The 22,915-nt window shown below is 44.2% G+C and overlaps 2 protein-coding genes across 12 annotated transcripts in view; both read right to left on the reverse strand.

Moving 5' to 3' along the window:
- Positions 1 to 22,915, reverse strand: part of FOXN3 (forkhead box N3) — a 404,228-nt gene that overhangs the window by 289,427 nt on the left and 91,886 nt on the right. For 9 of the 11 annotated variants that reach the window (XM_049705642.1, XM_049705635.1, XM_033418430.2 and 6 more), the window contains one exon: positions 10,607 to 10,722. The exons of the other annotated variants lie outside the window; for them this stretch is intronic. The gene's annotated coding sequence lies outside the window, so the exon portion shown is untranslated. The remainder of the gene's footprint in view (positions 1 to 10,606; positions 10,723 to 22,915) is intronic. 11 annotated transcript variants of the gene reach the window in all.
- Positions 1 to 22,915, reverse strand: part of EFCAB11 (EF-hand calcium binding domain 11) — a 585,886-nt gene that overhangs the window by 172,259 nt on the left and 390,712 nt on the right. The window lies entirely within an intron of this gene.

Raw genomic sequence — 22,915 nt, forward strand, 5'->3', positions numbered from 1 at the left:
TCCTGGAACATCACTATGGGTTGACACCCCCCAGAGTCAGGTTCAACCCAATTTCTCATGCCTCCAAAGGCATATTTTAATTCACCATTTTATTTAATATATAAAACATGAATTAAGACAAAACTTGCAGTACTCTCCTACACTAAAAAAAAATCCACAAAGTTTTTCTACAGCAAACGTATCAAAATATATGTCTCACACAGTTGCAATGTAGTCCAGGTACACTGGCTAAGTTGCGACCAATGAAATCTTCCCATTTCTAAAGACCAGGACCAAAGACACAGCTTCTGTTATATGAAGCCACTGATTCAATCATTTGGGGTCAGATTTATTGTTTTAGCCATCATTACCTTTTTCACTTATGAATCAGTATCAATCTAGTCATTTTAGTGACCAAAATAACTATACCATGATCTAATTTCTTAGGTTGTTAAAATGACCAGATCAGAGTCACAGTGGGTGAATCAATAAAATGCCTGGAAATAAATATGAGGGGAAATGTACAGCCACCCCATTGGATGTCAAGGTCGAAAGGCCTGCCTACCACCCATATCCGTGCCTCAAGCCTTACAATTTATATCTATATTCTGACTTCCCAAGGTGCCGGGGCCAACCTCTAAGAATTTCGATGTGCACGTATTGCAGAACCACTCGGATGTAATAGTCAATTAAATTATTAATGAAAGAACTATACAAATAAAACATCATGCTCTTTTATGCAGTAATAATTATTATCATAAGCAATGCAAATTGAATAATAAGAATCATCAGGACAGTTCGGTGATAAGCTAACAATTTCTGGCAATCAGACCAAACATCTCTGCTCAAGCTGTTTAATAAAATAAATAGCAGGTTGTTGACATTTTTGTTCAGTTAAACACACACACATCCAGAGACTACTTATGTGTCCCGAGTAGAAGAGCTAAAAAAGAAGTGGAGACTGACTAATACAAAAGTGGAACCACTTACAACGGGGATCATTTAGATATCTCCACAAGAAATCAATGAATCCTATGAACTGTCCCAGAATCAAATGACATCATTTGCTCATTTATACACACATTGCATACACATATATTTACATATACATCTGCATTACATGAATATGCATATATATACAACATTATAAGAATCTTCTTATAATGTTTCAGGTACTTTCACGTGACGGATAAAGTTAAATGCCATAAGAATACTAGGCTGTCACTATTTAGAAGCATTTACCAAGCACCTAACTTCCTAGCACACAGGCACACACCACTTTGCAAAAAAACAAACCTTTTCCTTCTTTACCTTAGAGGACCCCCGATGCTGGAACCCTCTAGAAATCATGCAGTCTCAAACAGCATTGCCCAATCTTCTACCAGTTCACCGAAGACTGATTCAGAAGAGAAGCTGTCCGTTCACAGATCAAACTAACCACAGAGAAAGTCTATTAAATTCTAATTGGCAAGTCATTTGGACCTTCCAGTAGCAACTACAACCAATTTTCTGCCTCTTTTTGTGCACCTGGAAAAATACGTTTTCTATCTGAGGTAATGATATCCTCTGGTATTCAGAGGAAAAAAGTCAAAGGCAGTGAAGTCTCCTCAGCTTCCAGCAAGAAGAAAGAAATGCTAAAGAGTGAGCTGAACCTACCTGCCGTCAGATGCGTTCATGTCACAAACAAACTCATCTTCTCCTAGGCTGGTTAAAAGTCCAACCATTCAGAGGCCACTTGACTGGGCTTGGGGGTGTGCTACGCCTTTTACAAAAGCGCCTTCCTCATGAGCTGCCATAATAACGAGACCAATTTAGATGCCATTCTCTTTCAAGGGGTATCAACTTCAAAACAGCTCTACCTCTTCAGACTCTGGGAGATGCCCCTGCTCTGAGTTGCAATTATTCCTTTGAACCTAACTCTATCCTAAAAGCCAAAAACCTCTCACCTGAGCTACGTGGCTACCACCACTGATGGAGCTACGAGACTTGAGCACAGTTCTGAGTTTGGGCTCAAAAGACTCGGTCCCTGGTTAATGCCCAAATATCCATTTGGGGAGTTCACATGCATATACCAGAGTGAGAGTAAAATAAACGTGGACACATAAATATGCCCACTACAGGGAAACGGCAACCAGGAGTAACAGTTCACCCTCTGCCTTTGCAGGGGGGATGGGGTCTGCCGATTTCCACCAGGAGACAAAGGTGTGGCTGTGTATTCTTAAGCCGGAGTGCTGTGGCCAGATGTCTACTCATCGTTTCAAATGCCTTTCTTCTCTCCTCCCTAAAGCAGGAAGAAAGTCTTCATTGATGCTATGTCTCTAGCGCTAGCTAATCTCCTGTTTAATAAGGAAGACAAGCCCCAGGCTGCGGACCTCCAGTAAACAGTAGTAGAAGCCAGTATGGAGGAGAGAGAGGGAGGTGAGAAGGGAACCAAGGAGAAGGGGCGAGAGAAGCCAAGTCAGGGAGGTTCCCAGATCGTGATTTAGCACCACAATAAAATTTCAAAAATAGTTTCGGAGAGGCGTAGGTTGCCAACTTTTTATTTTTCCAAGTAAAGAATACTGAACTCACTATCTTGAGTTTATTTTTCTCTTTGCCTTGGACTGGGGAAAAGTTCATCTTTGAACACTTATTTGTACATATCTGTTTTTTCCCCCCTCCTCCCCACACCCCATCAACTGTAAACTCAAGCAGGCCCCTCAGAATCTCTCTACCTTCCACACAGGAGGGCCCCTGGTGTCCAGGAACCACTGAAATAGACAGATTGGATCCCGAATCTGAGAATTATTACTTACTTTCTCATTTCACTTCACAATGTTTCACATTTCCTTATCTTCCTTCAGAGAATTTCTGTGAAACACCTTTTCTAAGGTGACATAACTATATGGCCATCTCAAAAAAAAAATCAACACATTTTGCATCGGATCCATTTCAACCCTTGATAAGAAAGCACTATGCATGCTTCTAATGGAAATGAATTCTAACAAAAGGGTGTATTCACACTTTCAGCCTAGGGGCCTGACCCACCAGGGCCAAGAACACATGTGCAAGGAATGTGAATGCCGTCTTTTGCAGGCAGACAGGAGAAGGAGCAAATGACCAAAGATTTCCATCCATTTATTTTGACACAAACCTACTCTTCCGCCAGCCAAGATGACGGTTCTGAAGGGAACCAACTTGCAGAGTCTGGACCCGAACCAGGGCTTTCAGCAAAAACTAAGGATTTAGACCAGCTTAATTTCTGAATTCTTGTAAAACAAAGACCATATATGTTAAAGTGGCCAGCTCAGGGCCTGCGTGCAAAAATCTCCCTCTTCCCTTGAGACGAGAGCTCTGTATCTGGCCTCTCTCTCCCTGGCAAACAGCTTGCAAAGGGCTTTCAAACATGAAGAACTCTTTGTTGAAAGAGCTCTCATATCTACCTTGTTATCTGCAGTACATAGGAACAACTGACTTAGAAGTCTTTTCAATTCATTCTCATTAAATAAAAGATGGATTTTCATCTCATTTCCAATTATCAGTCAGGAACATACATTCTTTTTTTGTGGCTGCATTGGGTCTTCGTTGCTGCGCTCGGGCTTTCTCTAGTTTCGTTGCGGTGCATGGGCTTATTGCAGTGGCTTCTCCTGTTGTGGAGCACGGGCTCTAGGTGCACGGGCTTCAGTAGTTGTGGCACGTGGGCTCAGTAGTTGTGGCGCACAGGCTTAGTTGCTCCGTGGCATGGGGGATCTTCCCGGACCAGGGCTCAAACCCATGTCCCCTGCATTGGCAGGGGGATTCAAACCACTGTGCCACCCGGGAAAATACATTCTTAAGGAATGACAATTATAATCACTTTAAGAGCTACCATAAAATGAGCGCTTACTGTCTGCCAAGCACTGTGCCAAGTATTTTACTTTTGTTTATTTATTTTTTTATTGATGTGTAGTTGACATACATGATGTTAGTTTCAGGTGTACAACATAGTGATCCCACAATCGAATACATTATGAAAGGATTACCACGACAAGTAAAACCATCTGTTCCCATGCAAAATTATTACAGTACCATTGACTCTATTCCTTATGCTGTATTTTACATTCCCAGGACTTATTGATTTTAGAGCTGGAAGTCTGCATCTCTTAATCCCCTTCACCCAACCCTCCTCCCCCTGTGCCAAACATTTTATAAGAATTATTTTATTTAATTCTCACGCCAACTCTATAAGTTAAATATCATTATCCCCCTTTTACAGATGGGGAAATGGAGGCTCAGATACCTTCCATTATTTTCTAGGAATACACAGCTCAGAAATCACACCCCAAGTCATTCAGCTGGAAAGAGGAGGGACAGGAATCTGAAACTCTGGCTGATATGCTAAGCCTAACATCCTCTGCCTCTCCCTGGCACCCTTGGGTCACTCACTACAAGCAACCCCGCCAGAAGCCACAGCTTTACGGTGCATGCACTTTAACTAGCACCGCTAAAAACGCAGGCCATCCCGTCTTTCCTAGAAACCAGCGTTGTTTTCACTCTGCTTTCAAGTCCTGTTGAGGCTTTATGCCTGCTCTCTCAGGCCTTGGACCACCACAGCAGTCATTCAGTCCAATCAGACAAAGCCATTTCTCTCAGGAGAGCTGGTGTCATTCCACAATGGTTTATGAGGGACCAAAACTCTGATCTTGTTTTAAATAAAGCAAGCCCTCCAAAGTTCACAAATCTCTTTCATCTGCTTTAGTTTGTGATGACAACGAGACAAACGTTAGTGGGGAAGCTGTCCCCTCCACCACCAACGTCTCGCTTTGTGACCTTCCTTGGAGGTTCTGCGGCCCCTCAGTTTCTCTATATACAGAAGACAAACTCTTACCTTCTTCACAAGAATGAGTGTGGCGACCAAGTGAGATAGTAAAAATACTTGGAGAAACAAAAAATTAAATGCCGTCTACGACGAAGGTGTTGATGTCATATCTTTTCCAAATAGTACAGGTTCTGGCAAATTCCACTGGGCATTTATGTACAAGGACAAAGCACAGATCCAGAAACTCTCTCTGTTACATATATGGGGATTTCCATGTAATGAAATGTTTCTGGGAAACACCTTAGAGCCATAAGCAAACGTGCTAAGCGGGCAGCCATAGGAAAACTCCCCATAGGTCTATGAATCAGTCCCTGGGCGAGTTTTCTCTTTTGTTTATTAACATTTGGGCCCCATGTATGACTCCAGCATAACTTCCCTTGGCATTAAAGTAACCGGGAACTGAGATTAATTGCCCGATTTTTAACTACATTTGGCCTCTTAGCACTTCATGTTGTAAGCACCCTGCCTCTCAGGGCACGCTGACAACAAGTGGTCTGTCGTCGGCTATTCTGAAAGAGCTCTGGTGTCTGCACAGTTATGATCACTAAAATAAAGGGTTCTAGCCTTCTAAGAATCTAACACACACACTCTTCGTGTGGCTTTACAAATGCCTCAAATAATGAGACCATCACAGGAAAACATATTGAATTGAGTTTCTCGACTGTTTACACACCCCCTAACCTGTCCAGCTGCCTCTGCCTCTTCTGGCCTCAGACTCCATTTTGAACATGGATTTCTGTTGTCCTTTCTGGAGTCTCTTATTTTCTCCACTGTATTCATTCAGAGGGGGGGAAAAAAAGACCTCATACATGTCATTTCATATTCCAAGCAATTTGCTATAGGCAAATACACCATTACGTTGTACAAATAAATTTACATAAATCATTATTAGAATGTTTTATCTTAGCAAGATTATTTGGTTCCCAGAGCACACATTAAATGCATGCTTAAAGCAGAATATTTAAAAGTTATTCCTATATTGTTTATGAGATGGAATTAGAAATTTCCATCTAATTTTTCTTTCATAATGGAATTCCTTTAGTTTTCTTTGTACATCTAGAAACCACATGTATAATTGTCTGGGGGGTTTCTTGAAGCAAGCATTGCAATAGGTGCTTCTGATACATTTGGTCCATTTTTCAGAGACTATTCCCTTTGATTCCGTGGGGTCAGTTCTGAACAGTGATTAGGAAGGCCAGGAACCAGGGAAATTAAAACCATCTCCTGAGTAGATGGGTTTTTGTCTGATATAATTCTTCAAGCAAACTGGTCGTTGGTTGTGGTTTCGCTTTTTTTTTTTTTTTTAAATAAACAAACTTGTAAACAAACTTCCTGAAAATGGAGCTCAGTTTCTACTCACTGTTTAAGTTGGGAAGATGCCTGTTTGGATCAACTGCACAGCACATGGCAAGTCTTCACCGGCTGGAGTTCGACTCCACCCTAGATCTCAAAATAAAATCTTTTCTCCCTATATATAAAGGTGGTGCCCATTTTTAAAACGAGCTGCAGTTGTCAACATTAGGGAAGCAGGCAGAAAGGGACCAAGTGAAAGTCAGGAGCAGCGCTTGCCACCCTGAATCTGTTAACTGCTGGCTCCGGAGAACCCCTTCATGATTCCATGACTTGTCTTCTCATCGGGGTCAAAAAGGGCTGGACTCACCACTCAGAGCTCTACCCTTCTCCCCGTGTGCGGTCTGGGAACAGACTCCCAAGCCAGTGTCAGGGAAGGGGGGCCCCACGTGGTCAAGGGCACAATCCTCGTAAAGGATGAGTGAGGCAGTCACGTGCAAGAGCTGGAAAGAGCAAGAAAGAGCTGGGTTCAAAGCAAGCTGGTGCCACTCTCTAGCTGTGACCACAATTTAAACCTTTCTGCATCTGTTACCTCATCTTAAAATGACATTACTTGTACCTACTTCACAAGTTTGTTTGGGGAATTAAATGAAAAGAAGGCAGGTAGAAGCTGAGGACAGTGTGACCTCTGGAAGAGGCTCAATAAACAGTAGCTAACATTAATCTTCAAGGATGACCAGTGGGGTGAAGCTGGGGTGAGCATGTCATGTATTGTCCATACCAGCATATTTCCAGGTGTGAAAGGAAGGGCTGTATTACAATTCTGTTGGGTCAACTGGCAAATGCTAGGATGCTTCCAGGCACACTGGGGCATGTGTGACTATCCCAACTCCAGCCCATCACCATTCAAGACCCGGTAAAGAAGTTAGGTAGCGATTATATCTTGCATATTTTACAACTCGTTATACCTTTTAGAGATCTTTCATACATCTTTTTAAGCCTTCCATAAACTGTGTGAAAAAATGTAGGTCTGGGTTAATTACCCTTTAATCATGAGCAGACAAAAGCACAGATAAAAGTTTGGGCTTTCCCACAGTGCTACAGTGTTGCAGGGGCAGTGGGAACCCCAAACGTACCTCACGCTGCTCCCTACTTCCTACCCTCCCAGCAACGAGACAGGGTCATGTGACTAGTTCTGGCCAATGGACTGTGGATGTGGAATTGGTCTGAGTCACTTCCGGTCTAAGGCACCTAAGAACGGGTGTGTGTTCTCAACTCTTTTTCACATATTGAAGCAACCAGGAAGCCACAGTTTGAGACGTAGGTGTCACAGGATGGGGGAGGCAGCAAAGCCACACTCGTGCAATCCAACTCTGGGTGAGTGAGAAATACACTTTTATTGCACTAAACCCTGAGATTTGGAGTGTACTTTTTACCCTAGTATCCCACAGCCTGCCCTGGCTCAGCTAGCTAATACGATTAGAACCCGCATCTCCAACTTTCACCAGTTTTCACTCAACAGTATCAAAAATCCCCACCAGACTGGGAAAATGCTGCGAAGATTAAATGCCATAGCTTACTCATGGCAAACCTTCAATGCTTACTTGATTTAAAACAAAATGCTTTCTTGGTTTAAAACAAAATAGTTCACACCCAGTGCCAAGTAAAAAGAAGAAAGTTCCAAAATGCAGGCTATATTTTAATTTGGTGCTGATTTGTTCCAACATTTACGTTAACCTGAGAAGCCTGGATGCCTCCTTTTAAAGACGACCCTAATAATTAGATTCCTGAAATGAAATAGCCTCAGTGTCATATCTAGCTTTAACTGAAAGTTAAATAGATGAACAGAAAAATCCAACTAGACTAGGACCAATTCTCTATCTCAATCTAGAAAATGCCTCTCTTCCTCTCTTGCTTATTTAAATCCCACTCATCCTTCAATCCTATTTTCTTTATGAGGGAAAAAGTTCCACACCTCAAATTTTGCAAACACTTGTGTCAATCAATTGCCTAGGCCAGAGGATAGCACCTTTTTTTCTATAAAGGGTCAGAAAGCAAATACTTTATGGTTTCTGACGCACCTATTCAACTCTGCCCTTGTAGCGCAAAAGCTGGTATAGACAATCTGGAAATAAATAAACATGACTATGTTCCAGTAAAACTTAATTTAGGGACATTGAAATCTGAATTCTATATCATCTCTACGAGGCAAAATATACTATTCTTCTTTTAATTTTTTCCAGTCATTTTAAAATGTGAAAACCATCTCAGCTTGTCCACCCCAGACAAGCAGTGGGCCACGCCTGGCCGGCGGGCCGTAGTTGACCCACCCCAGGCTTAGAAGAGGCAGGGCAACGACAGATTAGGCAGTCGCTTGTGTGGGAGGGGAACACGAATACTGTTATTCTAGTTCTTCCACTTCCTGGTGGCTGGTGATCCAGGGCTCTGACTCCAGGAAGGCCTGAGCTCCTGGATGAGCCAGGCCTCAGTTCCAGAAGCACTGGTGCACGCTAAGGAAGGTGGTGTGTGGCCACGCAGACCTGACGGGCTGGGCGGGGGCCTCGGCCGGCGACCCTCACCAGCACCCTCAAGACCCAGGGCAGGAACGCCGCCACTGCTTTATCCAAAAGCGCTAGGTGTGGGCAGGATTTGCTGGGCCATTGCAAGATGAATCAGCACACTGGGCTCCCATCCCTGACTACGGCCCCAGCTTCAGCCTTGAGGCCCTCCCTGAATTCTGGTTTTCAGAACTCGTGATACACTCTTGGCATCAACGTACAAACTCACGTTCCTGGCTTCTTCTTCCTACCCTTCCATTCCACTTCTCAGCTCAGAATCACCCATTGTGAATCACCAGGGACTGACCTCACACAGCACCTGGTTCATCCCGGGGCCCTGTCAAGCCACACCCGCCAGGCAGAGTGCAGAGGGGAGGGGGGCAGGTATGTGAGGATAAACAATCAGGTAGAGAGGCAGAGGCCAGGTATGGGCAAGCCCAAGGAAGCAGAAGGCCAGCCAGGTAGCCAAGCCAGGGCTGGGGCACCACAGACTAGGGTCCCCTGAAGGAAGCCGTCAGCCAAGGTGACTCTGTAACAGAGCAGGGAGCGTGTCCCCAGGGGAACCTTAAGGGACCCAGGCCCTGAGGAGGAGCCTGGCTCTGGCTGGGATAGAAGAGGCTCGGGGTCCTCCAAGCCCTGTGTGGTCCTCACTGGCTAGGCTCATGGCAGGCTCGTTCCCGCCTTCCGGGCCAGACCAGGCTGCTTCTCTTCCCTCTTGGCTGTGACCAAGCCCGCCTTCAGCCCTCCCTCTTCCATGAACTCTCCGATTATTTCAATCCCAATCCTCAAGGTCTCTTAATTCCCTGAACCAGAGAGCTACCATAGTGCACGGCTCCGGCCGGAAGCTGAGCGCCATCTGCCATTTTCTTATGAGTGAGTCGTGGCTCCTTTGCTAAGGTCTGAGCTGCATGAGGATGTATCTTATGTTTTTATACGTCTTATAGTTTTTTATCCCCATCTGCCCTGAGAACACATAACAGATACTCAATGATACTTATTAAACTCAATTAAAAGGTCCAACATTAGAAAGATTAATACAATTCAAAAGAAATATAGGGGCTTCCTTGGTGGCGCAGTGGTTGAGAGTCCGCCTGCCAATGCAGGAGACACGGGTTCGATCCCTGGTCCGGGAGGATCCCGCATGCCGCGGAGCAACTAAGCCCGTGCGCCACAATTACTGAGCCTGTGCCCTAGAGCCTTCGAACCACAGCTACTGAAGCCTGCGCGCCTAGAGCCCGTGCTCCACAACAACAGAAGCCACCGCAATGAGAACCCGCGCACAGCAACGAAGACCCAACACAGCCATAAATTAATAAATAAATAAATTTATAAAAAGAAATACAGTATTATGGGAAAGAAAATGACTTAGAGAAACTAGGTACGGCAGAGGCTAGTTTCTATACAAAAATTCCCAGCAATGTGCCTGTTGCTTTGTGTCTATGACACACACCAAAATTTTAAATAAAGATGTGACTCATTATCTTAATGCCTAAATTCATTGACCACATTGTCAGTCTGATCAGCTGTATAAATTGATCATTAAGAAGACGCGGGGAAAAAAAAAGAAAAATAAGACGCGGAGGGGGCTTCCCTGGTGGCGCAGTGGTTGAGAGTCCGCCTGCCGATGCAGGAGACACAGGTTCGTGCCCGGTCCGGGAAGATCCCACATGCCGCGGAGCGGCTGGGCCCGTGAGCCATGGCCGCTGAGCCTGCGTCCGGAGCCTGTGCTCTGCAACGGGAGATGCCACAACAGTGAGAGGCCCGCGAACCGCAAAAAAAAAAAAAAAAAAGACGCCAAGACGCGGAGGAAGAGGGGGAAGATTTCAATTGCTGGAGAAACAATCAATTTGGCATTTGCATTTAAATATAGCTTTGGTATTTCATTTATTCAGTGCAATCTCCATGAGGTGTAAGCCAGCTGGGGAAGGCAAAGCTTGGTTACCTGAGTCAGAATGGGTCCAGGAAACCGAGGTCAGCATTGCTCCAGTCACAGAAAGGACAGAGAGGCCTCCATGATCACGAGAACGCTGGTCTTCTAGGAGATGATGCGTCTAGTGGCTGGTGGAGAGGAGCAGAAGGACGACGGGATTAGAGCAGAGGAGGAGAGAGAACCCTCTCAACCACGGTGGATGTCACCTCTGGCCTGACTCTCTAAAACATGACATACTTCAGCGAAAAAGTCAATTGCAACGGTACCTCTTTATTTCTTGGCAAGTTATTGAAGCACTGGGTCTTTCGTGATGGAGTGTTCTTGAAACTGCCTCATGGGGCATAAAAGGACCCAGAGATTTGAAAATACATGCCATAGATATTATGAGATTATCTTATTTTACTCTAGCTGCCATTGAGACATTTGTGAGATCATTTTACTTTACTTCAGCTGCCACTGAAACACTTGTCTATATAAAGGAAAAACATCAGAGCGCCAGCAAGCCTCCAAGGCCGGCCTTCCACCATGAGAACCAGCCTTGATCCTCCGGGTAGACCAGGTATACAGGCTGCAAAGTCAATGACTCCCTAGTCTGTTGTTGTAAAATAAAATTACGCTGGCTCTATTCCTGGAGAAAAAGATGCTATCAAGCTAAAGCTCACTAAATGGGCTACAGGTTTGGAGGACACGGTTAACCTATAATCTTACAAAATAGAAAAGTTGGTACACGGGATAGACGGCATCATAATTTCTAACGGAAGATATTTTTTTGACCTACACATCAAGGAAGACACAGCAATAGGCTCTCTAATGAAAAGAATGGTGTGAGCCTATGAGCTTTAGTGTGAGAATGTTAGGAAACAAATTCATTCTATCAGTGGTTCTCAAACGGTGGTCCCTGGAAGGGCAGCATCGGTATCACCTGAGAATTTGTTGGAAATGCAGATTCTTGGCCCAACCCAAGATCTACTAAATCTGAATATTTGGAGGTGGGGCTCAGGGATCTGTTTTAACAAGCCCTCCAAGTGATACTGATACATCTTAAATCATTAATTTATCCACCCATCCAAAGACATTGAGTCCATTGTTAAAAAATAAAATTACCCTACTCTACTGCATGTTAAGCTTCAATTAAGGGCCAAGTATTGGGCTAGGGATTGGGGAGGGAAGAAGGGTCAGAGAGAGAAGATGATGAAATCCCTGCCCTTGAGAAATGTATTGTCCTCTATGGGAGATAAAACAGGTATACAGGCAACTCAAATACAGACCGTGTTATTTTCTCTAACAAAGAGTTAGAAGTTTTCAAAGGAGATATTTGTTTCTGATTGGTGTGGGGAGGCAGGTAAGGGAAAGCATCAAGACAATCGTAATGGGACTTGAGATCTGCACAGGATTTTGACAGGCGGGAATAGGGAAAAGTTGAAGCAAAGGCCCAGAGGTGAGAAAGCATGAGGGCTATTCAGGTACATGGAGGAACCAGGTCTGGCTGATACGTGAGAAACTTGGAGGTGATCTCGGTGAGACAAGGTTACTGCCAAGCACAGACACGTAAATGCTAGGGGCCCGTTGCTTCTCCTTCTTGTATGAAGACTACTTAGCAGCACCTATGGCTTATGTTTAGAAACTGACGTCTGATAAACCAGGTGATTTAATAATTTCTAAGTCTAGTCTGCTTTTCTGTACGTTTTGAACTGCTTTTTCTAGAGGGGAGCACCTCAGCTGCTTCAAGGATTAACTGCTGAAGGTTTGCCCTGGAGGAAGACACAAAAGAAAATTTCAAAGCAGGCATAAGAATCTGGATGTCACAGTAGCCTCGGGCCATTCTGCAAAGGGGCAAAATGTTACCACACCTAAAAAGCCCCTGAAGGCACTGATGGTTTTAGCTTCATAAAATAACTCAAGTGGAGAGGGGTGTACCTCAGTCAAAAGGAAAAGTTAAACCAGGGACGGGGAGAAATGGGTGTAGGGATCAAAGGGTACAGACTTCCAGTTATAAAGTGGATCAAAGGGTACAGACTTCCAGTTATAAAGTAAGTCGTGGAGATACAGGATGACTATAGTTAATAAGACCGTATTGCATATTTGAAAGTTGCCAAGAGAGTAGATCTTAAAAGTTCTCATCACAAGAAAAAAAATTTTTTTGTAACTATGTAAGGTGGCGGATGTCAACTCGACTTATTGCGGTAATCATTTTGCAACGTATACAAATATTGAATCATTGTGGTACACCTGAAACTAATAAAATTTTATGTCAATCATACCTCAATTAAAAAAATTAAAACATGCCCTAAAAAAGTTAAACTAATACTCAACACTTCTCATTAGAGAAAAAACTACTTTTCATGATCAAGAAGGTATGGCTTTTGCTTCTAGAAAACTGACAGAAATAGAAGCCTTTATTTCCTGGTGCTGCTAGATGAATGATGAAAAACTGAAAATGTTTTTGATGTCATGCAAGGCTCTGATGGAAATGAAGCTGGATTCCGAATCCGTTGTTCATCCCAGTTCTGCCATTTAGCCATCTGTGTCATTAAGGGCAAGGCACTCAACTTCCTAAACCTCACTTTTTCATCCATCAAGAATTAGAGGGCTTCCCTCGTAGCGCGGTGGTTGACAGTCCGCCTGCCGATGCAGGGGACATGGGTTCGTGCCCTGGTCCGGGAAGATCCCACATGCCGCGGAGCAGCTGGGCCCGTGAGCCATGGTCACTGAGCCTGCACGTCCGGAGCCTGTGCTCCGCAACGGGAGAGGCCACAACAGTGAGAGGCCCGCGTACCGCAAAAAAAAAAAAGAATTAGAGACACTGACTTGTCCCACCTTTGAAATTTAAATAAGAAAACAGACAAGAAGTTGCTCTGAAAGTTATAAGGTGCAATATTACACAGGGGTATATTTTTATTGTATATATAATTATACTATCCTACTCACTGAGACATTTGGGTACTAATCAATACTTGTTACTGTATTGGCCTTTGAAAATATAAAAGTAAAATGTTTCTTATGCCCAGACTCTCCTTTTAAATATTTGCAGATAGAGCAGTTCTAAGGCACAAACTTGGCACCAACCAAACCGTCCTCCCAAAACACATTTCAAGGTAAATTTTTTACTTCTAATTTTTTTTTTTTAACTTTTATTCCTCTGACCTCGCTAGAGCATCCAGATATCTTTCAGCAGCTCCTGGTGAGCACGACTCAGTCTGCAGCAACACAGACATATGATGGCGATAATTTATCATCTCTGCAGTAGTTTAGTCCCAGATGGACCATTTACTAATTTATTTCCATATGTAACTGGCAGAAAGATTAATCAGGCTTCCAACTCAGAAACCTGAATTGTGTTTCATTCCCTGAACAGGCTAACTCTGGACCAGAAGAAGTACACCGTTTACATAGAAAACCAAGAGTTTCTCTTAAAAAGCCTGTCGACCTTAGACACAGGCCTTTAAACACACACACACACACATACACACACACACACACACACACACACACACACACAAGGCCTGCTCCTTATGTCAACTTGGAGGGTTGGTTCTTTCTTTAGATACTAATGGACTTCCCATAGGAGCTGTGTCTGATAGAACTGCAGGCAGAAGTAATGCCAAATCAGGCCCAGTTGCAGCTACAGTCCCCTCCCTGTGTGCAAGCACGGGGTCTTGTATTTCTGAAACTGAACAGATCTTTTTGCCATGGTGCTACACCCAGCTGGACGGCTGTGCAGTGCCCAGGCACTGGAAACTATGTGCTTTCTTTTTTCCACTCTTTTTAAGGGTCTGAACTTGACTGAATCCAGCAGCTGCCGTAGCTCTAGCAAGGCGATGGCTAATGAACTGTTAGCATTGCTCTCAGTCCCCCTGAGTTCAACTCTCAGTTCTCTTTTGTTTTTAATTCTATCCCAGTGATATCAGCCTCGAGCAAAGAGTTAATGGAATTATTGTTGGATGACGGTGTGTATAGACAGAAGGCCAGCCAATCCCAAAGCGGGGCAGAAAGGAAATTGACTGGTTATATCTTCAGTGGAACCCAAGGCCACAGCCAGGAAGGCTCAGGAGGCAGGACCACGTAGAGGTATTACCGGCTGGATCCACACACCTGGGTCACTAAACAACCACGTGGCTTCGGAAAAGTCACTTACCGGTTCAAGCTCACAATTCTCTCCTCTGTAATATGATCTTAGCTCCCTAAAGTTCCTTCTGGCTCTAAAATCTTTGATTCCATGAAGATGAAAAGAGTATCAGCCATTCACCTGGCTTCCGTGTTTAGATGATGCCAAACAGCCAGAAGTTTGGAAGCATCCGAAAGCAGCTGAACTGGTCACGATGCTTGGTTCTGGGACAGACATAGACTTAGGAATCTCAGTATCTAACAGTCTGTCTTTGAGCAGAAGACTGTTCAATGATGTATACCTTTGCAAGTGTTTAAGAATTCAATGAAAAACAAGTTTGAAGTACTGTTCTAGGTATGGCAGAAGCTACAGAAGTACCTAAACCAGGGTCCTGTGTCTTTTTTTTTTTTTTTGCGGTACGCGGGCCTCTCACCATTGTGGCCTCTCCCGTTGCGGAGCACAGGCTCCAGACATGCAGGCTCAGCGGCCATGGCTCACGGGCCCAGCCGCTCCGCGGCATGTGGGATCCTCCCGGAGCGGGACACGAACCCGTGTCCCCTGCATCGGCAGGCGGACTCTCAACCACTGAGCCACCAGGGAAGCCTGGTCCTGTGTCTTTGATTACATTTACATCACAGTTCAGAAAAGATACAACTCATCCTAATATAGTGAAATAGTGCTATAATTTGAAGACCAACTGCTATGGGAGCATGATGGAAAGGATGGAAAAGTCATCCCAGGGAGGGTGACAGGGGGAGATCTGTAAGGTTTTTTGGAGGAATTGGAATTGAAGCCGGGAAAGTGGGAGGAAAGGAATCCGGGCAGAGACAGCAGCAAGAGCAAAGGCCTAGAAACTTCCCCCACGAGGCCAGGATATAGTATTTATTACCCTAGGGCAGGCCCCGGGATGCTCAAGAAAGAGACCTAGTGACAGAGAAGGCTGGAAAGGGACTAATGGTGGAAAGCCCTGGACACCAGCTTGGGGATTGGCTCTTACCCCTGTGACCACTAAGAACCTTCAGAAACAACGAGGCAGTGGAGACTCTATGCCCAGAAAGTTTATTCTGGCAATTCTATTACCATTTACGATTGGTAATAAGATCAGTCTGTACCTTCATTTTTCTCTTATTCATTTCATGCTGCCACTATTTGGGAATCCCTCAAATTTACTTTTTTCCAAATCAACTTCCTGGCTCTTCAGATGGAAGCAATTGAGTTTCCTACAAGCACTGCCAGGATTTTACATTTGAATGACTGGTGCCGCCTAGGGCTTTATGTTTTGGTTTATGTGTTTTTCTATTTTTACGAAAGAGTTAACATACCATGGCTTAGACTGGTGTCTTCTGGAGATTTTTTGTTTACACTGGAAAGTACTCTGGGACAATGAAAAAAATATATACAAACGTGTCAACTGTTGGAAGGGCTTGCACTCCCCAAACAGGCAGAAGTTGAACTATCATCCAAAGTAGTTCATTGGCACTTTTTTGATTTCCAGTTTCAGAGCTCAAGGGTAATGACCCAAGGCTTCCAGGGCCCCTCAAATGTAATAGCAGAACATCAAGTAAACCCTCACACCAATAGTATTTGGTTTCTCTGCCTCGGGACCAAGCACAGGTGGCTTCCTGCAGCTGTCACAGAGAGAGGCTGCCCACCAGGATACCCGGGGCCCGCCGGGCAGCTCAGGCCATGGGGGAGGGGGTCTGCAAGCCTGCCCTCCCGTCGGCCCCAAAGATGGGCTGGGGTCCCGAAACTACAGAGATGAGTGTGAGAATAGGCAGAGGGGCTCCCCGTCTGAGAAAGGAGCTGCCTTTAGTATGAGCCACCACAAAAAAAAACAAAAACAAAAACAAAAATTCCCCTTAGAAGACACAGACTTCACTTCCCGTCTCTGGGTGGCTCAGGCTACAGATGGGCATTGCTGGGAGGTTTCAACACTAGTTTCACTTTGGATCACCTTATTTAGAAGGCAAATCGTATCTATCCACTAGGGTGTCAAACATTCTAGGGTTCCATCCCTGACTCACAACCCCAAATCTCTCCCAGCCCCCCACACCCCCAGGTGTGCAGGAAGCTCCCGAACCCCCTCCTCCCATAGGTGTTCTCTGAACATTCAATCAAATAATTACTGTGAAGAACAGTGTGCAGCAGACGTGGGAGACAGTTCCCTGTGCACATAAAAAACAGTCTCACACACACAAGAGTTGCGTTTCTCATACCACTTTTTGTAAAAGTCCACCTATGGTCAGAAAACAAATCCTCCTCAAATGAATAGATTGGCTTACATTACCATGCCATTTTACATTCTCTTTCCTGATACATAAATAATAAAACTGTAAGGTAAATGCAGGCTTACGTGGAATAATGGGCATAAATAAAAATATTCTGACATGAAAACCTCAGTATAAATTGAACTACAACATACTTGAAAGCTCCCGCAATCATAATGTGCGCATCAAAATCCATTAACCTAATACCTAGGCTACTATTCACAAGCAGAGGTCTAGCCTGTAACTAAATACTCATTTGAACAGTTCTCCTAAATTACTGTACAATTTGACTGCAAAGTCACACACTTACAAAGTCTATCATCTTTACTTGGGTGCTCTCTAACCAACACTCAAGTCTTATCAGGCTACAACGTGGCAGCATAATACAAACACACAGGACAGTAAATGGTACCAAAAAGTAGCAGCGAATGTGAAAGACAAACCAGGGTCATCCTGGCGAGAAGGGAGATATTTACATAAGCATTCAGAAAGACAACGGAGCCCCAATTTCTCTTTAACTGCATATACCCAGTCAGCCTCTCTGCTCCTCACCTGATCATTTTTATATAAAAGCAATTTTAGAATGATACATTCAAATACCTTAGTTACCATAAACTCAGCAGCAGTTAAAGATTCTGGTGCACATTGATTTGCTTTAAGACTCAGCTATTTTCAACCAAAGCTTACGTTCCTTACCCATCACTACCCGCCCTCCAAAAAATTAGCTTCACTGACTATATCCTTCTGAAATATGTCATCTACAAAAGCCATTTTCTTACCTTTGTAACTCACTCACATTTGTTTCATTTGATGATATTTACCCAAGCAGGGATAATTGTTTGACTGGAATCTTGCAACTTTCAACTTTGCCCAGATTTTGTTGTCATGAGGAAGGGGAATGCCGAAATCCCCAATACATCGCTTAGCTGAGCTAATATACATCTGAATCAGAGCTATATTTTAAATTCTTTTACACTTACTTAATATAGTACGTGCTGCCTGTCCACTGATGCGATATCAGAAACCTGCAAGCTACTATTTCTGCAACTGTGTCACTGTAGATAGTCTGAAACATGTACGTAGCTGTTGCCATGGAAACAAACACAGCTAGGGTAGAGTGCCACGCTGTGTTAATTCCTTCACCCATGAACCCCAGGGGAATGCTAACATTCATCTTCTTTCTCCTTTAGTCTCACACTGCTTTAATATTTTTTTAGCATTATCAAATGATGTACTAAATACATATGGTACACCTGAAAATACGGATGGCTGAAACGAGCTGTGTGCCAACCTAGCCTGCTGGGTACCTGCTTAAGGTGGTGCAAATAGGCATGGATCCTTTCACTAACTTCTCCTGAGAGAAATGGAGAACTTTGTTTCTTTCTTTTAAAATGGTGTGCGTAGGACAGAACAAGGTGAGCATCTCGTCTCACCTAAGAACAGTTATCATGGAATTGCACCACAATAAAGACGCTATCAGAAATGTGCCACCTCAGTTCTGTGAAAGGCAGGGGGAGGTTTTGCAAACTTTCCGAAGTGGATCCAAGCTGAGAGTTGTTCTCCCTTCTAACTAGAGCTGCATTAGCAGGTTGTGAATCCAATCGTTTTAATTAGGCAAAAGCATAAACCCCAACAAGGGCTTCATCTGTCCCCAGTTGGTCTTTGTTCCTAAACCCATGGAAGAAGGTATTAGAATCAGTGAGGGACTAACAAGGTGGAAATCTGCCATCGTTCAGAAAGAAATGTGATTTCCCTGGAATCTGAACATTCTCGTATTTGCATCACGTTCAAATCGCTGCCCTCATCAAATGTGTGGATCGGTGAAGAAAACTCAAATTCTTTCGTGACACCTAAAAGCCAAAACATGTAGATACTGTCTTGCTGGGCCATCTTCCCCTTCTTCAAACTGGTATGCCACTTTCAATACTGGGGTTACTCATCACAGTCAACAAAAGTAAGCTCTTCGAAATCTTAATTACAGCCTATCCCTTGGGCTACTTAATAATATTCAATCTAGATGAAAATGGCCACACTTTAGATTTACATGCTGATGTGTTTCACTGGAATACAATTTTCACACTGAACAATCAATTGCAGGCTTTAAAAATGCAGATCCGTGACTCTGAACCGGCATGTTTTAAAGAAGCCACTACTTTATTTGCAAGGTCTATGGCAAAACCATCCTACAAAAGACCAGCAAAGTTTTGACTATTATTTTCCTAAACTGAATCATTCTTGGCTACATACTGATAATAATGATCGACGCATCCGTAAGATAAGGCAAAACAGAAAATAGGTACGTGTATACACTTTACTGGCCAAAGAACTATGTCACTTTTTGAAAGCCATCTCGAGAGGAGTCCAGTATATTAAAGTCTAGTCTTCGAGTACCAGCAGGGCAGGTAGTGATGACTCTTTAACTAATCCTGACCAGTACTTACAAACTTAAGGAACAGAGTCACAGTAGTAAAAAACAGTCATTTCTTACCTTTACTTCACCCTTCCATATTTGTTGAGTATTATGAAGTGTTTTCATATAGGTCATCTCATCTGACTATGACAAGATTACACTATGAATTAGTGTGGCAATTATCTGCAATCTCATCTCCTATGGGAGAGCACTGAGATTCCAAAGTCCGTGACTGGCCTGGAGTCAACACATTCAGAGGCACAACTCTGCCTGCTGTTAACTGATCTCATGCTCTTTCCAAGAGCCACACTGCCTCTAGGTGTGCTCACAAATGTACTGGCTTGTAAAGGACTTAAAATAACTGTAGCAACAATACTTATAAAAGGACAGATACTAAGTATCCGATAAATCGGTGTGGGCATCAATTATGGCTGGTGGTTAAAGTTAGGCAATGCTCCTCTCGGCCCTCGCCCACCTATATTCTTCCAAGGGTGGAAGGAGATGGGTCAGCCTTCAGGCTGAGGTCAGCCCCTGCCCCCAAAGCACATCCTCTCAGCCTGCTCCCACGTCCTGAACCCTCTTCCTTCCCATGTGTCCCACCCTAAATCCTGGCCACTCCTCAGAGAGGGCCTTGGAGGGGAAAGATGATCAGAGGCTCCTTGGGCTTTGGACGTAAAAGGGGGATTGGAATCAGCAGGAAGCAGCAATAAATTGGTTAGCATCCTGTGATGGTTAATTTTACGTGTCAACTTGACTGGGCCACAGGGTATCCCAATACTTGGCTGAACGTGATTCTGGGTGGTCTGTGAGGGTATTTCTGGATGGGACTTGAATCTGTGGATTGAGTGAAGCAGATTGCCCTACCCAACGTGGGCGGGACTTAGCCAATCCCCTGGAGGCCTGAACTGAACAAATGGCAGGTGAGGGTGAATTCACTCTTTCTGCCTATTTCTGAACCGGGACTTTGGTTTTCTCCTGCACTTAGACTGGAATTTAGACCAACTTTCCTGGTCCCCAGCCCCTTGGACTTGGACTGGAACTGCCCCACCAGCTCTCCTGGGTCTCCAGCTCAGAGGCAGCAGATCATGGGACTTCTCAGCCTCCATAATTGCATGGACCAATTCCTTAATAGAAAGATATATAGATATAGATATACACACAGACATACACATGCACCGTTGGTTCTGTTTCTCTGGAAAATCCTAATACGTCTCCTTAAGGAAGGAAGCCATTCTGGACCAGCAGCCACCAACTAATCCAAAGTAGATTTCATGGTGATTTGGGCTATTCACGACCTCCTACCCACATCACCCTGCACATCAAGAATGAACTGGGCACTTTCGAGAGGACAACCTGAGGCTGCAGGAGTCCAGAGTGCCTCCGACAAGCTGAACAAGTTCACGGAGTGGGTCTTCAACACCACCGACATGATCTAGGCCGGGAGAGGGGGCCGCGGGGGCGCCTGCCCCCTTAGTCCTGCCGGTGAAGGCATCCTCCGAGCTGCCGCCCCAGCTCCCAACTTTGCCCCCTTTCGGGGAGTGCACAACACGGCAATTGCAGATCAACGATCATTATCTGCCTTTTGTAGAAAAGAAAAAGAAAAAGGTAAATAAAATTTAAGTAAAATAAAAGTTTAACTGCTAAAAAAAAAAAAAAAGAATGAACTGGATTTGGTCATGCTACATCGTTTTGGTGAAAGAGGACTTCTCGGAGTGAAATCTTCCAGGCCTTGGATTTGTTCTAGTTTGGCCTGGGGGAGCTGATGAAGCAGCAGAAGGCACCCTTAGGGGCAGCGTTCTGGGGAGGCTTCTCCCAGAGGGCAGGGGAAACTGGTTTCTTCCAATGGGTGTCCCAATTCAAGAGTCAATGATTTGGTCCCTTTTGACGAAAACCTTTCTAAAATGGATTGTATGAGAAAACGATGAATGGGGCAAAGTGGATAACATGTGATTTAGCCTGTTATAAATATTTTTCATGATTTGGCTGGCATTATGCGCATTATAATACAGAGGTGCCCTCAGAAGCCAGAGAATCTTGAGACAGGAGGGCAGACGGGGCAGCACACAGGACAAGGCCCCTCGCTAGTGCAGTGTTCTCATCCCTGTACTTGCATGTTCATTTTCTCTGGCCTCCACCTGCCCCTCCCTGGCTGTCAGGGTATCAGCGGGCCTTCTGAACACACCAAGTGGTCTGGTTCTGGCTGTTCCCTCCCTGTTCTGATTCACATCTAATATGCCAGGGGCTGGGGAACCAAATAAGAGAGTTGATTAGAATTTTGTCTGAAAGAAGATGAATACAGGCCTGAGAAAGTGTCCCTGAGCACAAAAGTGTCGACTTCTGCATGCCCTTGACTCTAGACCAATTAGCCTAAAGCGAGTCACCTGATGAGCAATTTGCCTATAATTTGAAACCTTTTTGAATGTTTTTACATAGGAATGTCCTTTGGTTTGTTTGTTTCTTTTTGCCATCTCTTCGGAGTTATAGGGTTTGTAAATGAAGGGCACATCCAGCTTGTTTTTCAATTTTAGTTTACGCTTCATTTTAATTTTTAAATTAAATTTTTTTTTGAGATAGTGGCAACAAACACGAAAAACACTCCACACGGAATTGAATTTCTGGTGAACTGGTGATTAGGCAAATTGATAAGAGAACTGGTGTTTTAAGGGAATTTTCACTTCTCAGTTTCATTTTTTTAGAATTCAAAAACCCATCCAAGGAAACTCGCGGTTCAACCAGCCCAGAATGCACACACTGCCTGCTACCCGGACCTCGTTTTCTTCTCCTTGCACAGGACCCTCTGCACTGTTGAGTTTCCAGCCTCCACAGGAGGGAAGGAATTCGGTATTGCTTGACTTTGTTTTTTCCCACCATGAATTTACTTTACGGGCAGTACTGAGTTCAGCTTAGCTTGTGGGTGTCAGCTAGAGCAGCGCTCACCTTGTACTCACTCAGGCCAGGAGCCTCTGTTGTGCGTTTTGAAGCAGTAGGCACAGACGGCGTAAGTGGAACCCAATATCTTTTGCATCAAAGCAACGCGTAGACTGCAGAAGTCTGAGAACCACTCACCTGACAGCCCAAATCTTTTTTTTTTTGATGCTGTCTTTTTTAAAAAAATTATTGTATTCAAGTATAGCTGATGTTGTGTTAATTTCTGCTGTACAGCAAAGTGATTCAGTTATACACATATATATATTCTTTTTCATATTCTTTTCCATTACAGTTTATCACAGGATACTGAATATAGTTCCCTGTGCTATACAGTAGGACCTTGTGGCTTACCCACCCTATATATAATAGTTTGCACCTGCTAATCCCAAACTCCCATTCCATCCCTCCCCCACCCCACCCCCTTTGGCAACCACGAGTCTGTTCTCTGTGCCTGTGAGTCTTGGGTAGATAAGTTCATTTGTGACAACCCAATACTTAATGCAAGAGGGGGAAAAGGCCCAAGGTCAAGGTACATCCAGTATGACTGGAACGGATGGCCCCAGACCCATCCAAAAGGAGGGGCCGGGTGCCTTGCCTCACTCTGTTGCAAG

This window comes from Orcinus orca, chromosome 2 (genome assembly GCF_937001465.1).
Source record: "Orcinus orca chromosome 2, mOrcOrc1.1, whole genome shotgun sequence".
Lineage (NCBI taxonomy): Eukaryota > Metazoa > Chordata > Mammalia > Artiodactyla > Delphinidae > Orcinus > Orcinus orca.